Genomic DNA, 4,834 nt, shown 5'->3' with positions numbered 1-4,834 from the left:
CCCCTTCATAGTGTTGGGTGCAAGCTTTTGTGTTTGTGCAGGTTGGTGAGATACTCTTCCGCCGGATTGATACCTTGGTTCTCAAACTGAGGGAAATACTTACCGTCGCTGTGCTACATCGCCCTTTCTGCTTCGAGGGAATACCAACGTGCCGTAGTAGGAGTATTTCTGGCACAATTGCCACGGGTACACAACAAACATCAGAAGTATTTCTGGCGCCGGTGCCGGGGATCTTTTTGAAGTAGCAGAAGTATTTCTGGCGCCGTTGCCGGAGAAGAGGATCGCTTGCCGAGGAGGATCGTGAAGAATACTCTCCCGACAACACGCCCATTTCTGGCGCCGTTGCCGGGGAGGAGAAATCAAGATCTATCCAAGTAGGTCTCACAAACTCTTCTCTTGCATTTACTTTTGTTGCCATTTGCCTCTCGTTTTCCTCTCCCCCACTTCACATTTGCCGTTTTCATTCGCCTTTCTCCTTCGTCGTTTTCTCCTTTGCCTTTTTCGTTTGCCCTTTTCTCTCGCTTGCTTTCTGTTCGCTTGTGTGCCATGTTCCCTCAATATGCTTGCATCTTTGCTTGCTGAAAATCTAGTGATATGGATCCTCATCCACTTGCTAGTCCCTTTAAGAGACCCACTCGTGTGGAACAAATTGCTATTGAGTTGAGGGAAATTGCCTATTCCTTTGGAGTTTTGCGTAAGATGTGTGAATCTCAAAATTGTGAGGAAGAAATTCATGAAGTGATTCACGAGGGCTCCTTGGATGAAAAGCATGATTGCAATGATTTCACTATAATTCCTATTAGTGAAAATCATGCTAAAATTATGCAAAACCCGAAGCTTGGGGATGCTAGTTTTGCTTTGTCCACTACTTGTTGCAATAATCATGATTGGGGTGATGATCTTTCTTATGATCTTGAAAATTTGTTCAAACCCCATGATGAATATGATATTTGCAACAATACTGAAAGTGGGATTGGAGAAGTCATGATTTTATTTGATGATAATCCCACTATTTTTGAAGAGCGTCAACTTTGCATGCATGTGGATCATGAAAAGAATATCCTTTGTGATAGTTACATTGTTGAATTCGAATATGATCCCACATGTAATAGCTATGAGAGAGGAAAATATTGTGGTAGAAACTTTCATGTTACCAAATTACCTCTCATTATGTGGAGATTGCTATTGTCTCTTTCTTCTTCCTTGCATATGGCAACTATTGGTTGCCTTGACAATCTGTTTTCCTATAAAATGCCTATGCATAGGAAGTATGTTAGACTTAGATGTTATTTTCACATGCTTCACGATGCTCTCGTTATGCTTCAATTCTTGTCTTTTGTGTGAGCATCATTGAAATCAATGCCTAGCTAAGGGCGTTAAACAAAAGCGCTTGTTGGGAGGCAACCCAACGAATCTATCCTTTTTCTTTCTGTTTTGTGTTTTCCACACTTTAATAATTCTGTTATGATTGTGTTTTTTGTGTTTCTTTTTGTGTTTGTGCCAAGCAAAACCGTTATGATTAGTCTTGAGGATGATCGTTTGGTCATGCTGGGAAAGACAGAAACTTTCTGCTCACGAAACGAATTTCCATTTTTTTTCTGTAAGAGATTTTGAGTTGATTCTTTTTGCTGATGATTGCTACGCAAATTCGTCAGAATTTCGTAATTTTTCAGAATTGTTGAAGTACCAGAGGTATATGAAACATACAGATTGCTACAGACTGGTCTGCTATTAACAGATTCTGTTTTTGTTGTGTTGGTTGCTTATTTTGATGAAACTATGGTTAGTATCGGGGGTATTAGCCATGGAAGATTGAAAGTACAGTAACCCAACATCAGCACAAGTAGAACTTAAGTTTGATACAGTACGTAAGGAAGTGGTGGTTTGCTTTCTTGTACTAATGTTATCACGAGTTTCTGTTTAAGTTTTGTGTTGTGAAGTTTTCAAGTTTTGGGTGAAGTTCTTATGGACGAAAATATAAAGAGTGGCAAGAGCTCAAGCTTGGGGATTCCCAAAGCACCCCAAGAGATTCAAGGATGTCATAAAAGCCTAATCTTGGGGATGCACCGGGAAGGCATCCCCTCTCTCGTCTTCAATCCATCGGTAACGTTACTTGGGGCTATATTTTTATTCACCACATGTTATGTGTTTTTGCTTGGAGCGTCTTGTATCGTAGGAGTCTTTTATTTTTGTTGTTGTGTCACAATCATCCTTGCTGCACACCTAGAGAGAGACATGCACACGCCGTGATTTTGTCGAGCTTCACCTATATCTTTTGAGCTAGATACTTTTGCTCTATGTGCTTCACTTATATCTTTTAGAGCGCATCGGTGCGTAGCTTGGTAGTTGATATATGCTTTGAAAGTAGTCTCAAAATGGGTAGTTATCCAAAGGGATACGAAAACTTCCTCCTTCATGTGCATTGAATTGTTAGAGAAGTTTGATTCATCTCAATTAGTTTTGAGTTGTGGTTATGGTAATATGAAATCATGCTAGTAAGGTGTTGTGGATCTAGAAATACTTGTGTTGAAGTTAGTGATTCCCATAGCATGCACGTATGGTGAACCGCTATGTGATGAAATCTGAGCATGATTAGTATATTTATTTTCATCCTTTGCGTGGCGGTCGGGATCGCCCGGTGGTTTATACCTACCAACCCTTCCCCTAGGAGTATGCGTTGAATGCTTTGTTTCGATTACTAATACAACTTTTGCAACAAGTATATGAGTTCTTCATGTCTAATGTTGACTCCTTGGTTTAGATGCACTTTCACCTTCCACCATCACTATCTCCTTAGTGTCGTGCAACTTTCGCCGGTGCACAAAACTTACCATTAGCCTCCCTCAAAACAGCCACCATACCTACCTACTATGGCTTTTTCAAAGTCATTCCGAGATATATTGCCATGCAACTACCACCATGACATGTGCCACCACGTCTACTTGCCTTTGCATGATCGTAAAATAGATAGCATGATGTTTTCATTGATGTCTATGCCATGCTAGATCTATGCCACGGTACACTACCAGAGGCATTCCATATAGAGGTATAATTGCTCTAAGTTTTGAGTTGAAAGTGTGATGATCATCATTATTGGAGCATTGTCCCATGTGAGTAAATAAAAGAGGCCAAAGAAGCCCATAAAAAAGAGGCCAAAGAGCCCACCAAAATAAAAAAATGAGAGAAAAAGAGAGAAGGGACAATGCTACCACTTTTTCCACACTTGTGCATTTTGAGCACCATGATCTTCATGATTGAGAGTCTCTCGTTTTGTGACCACCATATAGCTAGTGGGAAATTCTCATTATATAACTTGGCTTGTATATTCCAATGATAGGCTTCCTGAAAAATTGCCTTAGGTCTTCGTGAGCAAGCAAGTTGGATGTACACCCACTAGTTTTCTTTAAGAGCTTTCACTTACTTGTAGCTCTAGTGCATCGTTTGTATGGCAGTCCCTACTCACTCACATTGATATCTATTGATGAGTATCTCCACAACTCATTGATATGCCTAGTTTATGTGACTATCTTCTCCTTTTTGTCTTGCAACCTCCACCATACTCCACACCATATATAGTGCTATAACCATGGCCCACGCTCATGTATTGCTTGAGAGTTGAAAATGTTTGAGAAAGTAAAGGTGTGAAACAATTACTTGGCCAATACCGGGGTTGTGCATGACTTAAATTCGTTGTGCAATGATGATAGAGCATAGCCAGACTATATGCTTTTGTAGGGATAACTTTCTTTTGGCCTTGCTATTTTGAAAGTTCATGATTACTTTGCTAGTTTGCTTGAATTATTATTGTTTGCACGTCAATAGAAAACTATTGTTTTGAATCTAATGGATCTGAACATTCACGTAACATAAGAGGAATTACAAAGGACACCTATGCTAGGTAGCATGAAAACATCACAAATTCATTCTTATCACTTCCCTACTCGAGGACGAGCAGGAGTTAAGCTTGGGGATGCTTGATACGTCTCAAACGTATCTATAATTTTTGATGGTTTCACGCTGTTATCTTGTCTTCTTTGTATGTTTCATGTACCTTTTTATATCTTTTTGGGGACTAACTTATTGATTCAGTGCCAAGTGCCAGTTCCTGTTTTTCCGTGTTTTTGACTCTTTTCATATCTGATTTTGGAACGGAGTCCAAACGGAATAAAATCCCCGAAATGATTTTTTCCCGAACGAAAGAAGACCAAGGAACCTTTGGGCCACGCCAGGTGGGCTCCAGGGAGCCCACAAGGGTCCACTCCACCACCAGGGGGGAGGCGGCGGTGGGCAAGCTTGTGGCTTCCCTGGCCGCCTCCTGGCCTAGGTTTTGCGCCTATATATTCCCAAATATTCCGCAAAAAATCAGGGGAGCCTCGAAAATACTTTTCCGCCGCCACAAGCTTCCGTTTCCTCGAGATCTCATCTGGAGACCCTTCCCGGCGCCCTGCCGGAGGGGACTTTGGAGGTGGAGGTCTTCTTCATCATCATCATCGCCCCTCCAATGACTCATGAGTAGTTCACTTCAGACCTACGGGTCCGTAGTTAGTAGCTAGATGGCTTCTTCTCTCTCTTGGATATTCAATACAAAGTTCTCCATGATCTTCATGGAGATCTATCCGATGTAATCTTCTTTGGCGGTGTGTGTGTCGAGATCCGATGAATTGTGGACTTGTGATTAGATTATCTATGATATATATTTGAGTCTTTGCTGATTTCTTATATGCATGATTTGATATCCTTGTAAGTCTCTCCGAGTCTTGGGTTTTGTTTGGCCAACTAGATCTATGATTCTTGCAATGGGAGAAGTGCTTGGTTTTGGATTCTGCCATGTGGT

This window comes from Hordeum vulgare, chromosome 6H (assembly GCF_904849725.1).
Source record: "Hordeum vulgare subsp. vulgare chromosome 6H, MorexV3_pseudomolecules_assembly, whole genome shotgun sequence".
Taxonomy (NCBI): domain Eukaryota; kingdom Viridiplantae; phylum Streptophyta; class Magnoliopsida; order Poales; family Poaceae; genus Hordeum; species Hordeum vulgare.
The sequence above is the reverse complement of the archived record's forward strand: the minus strand, read 5'-3'. Positions refer to the sequence as shown.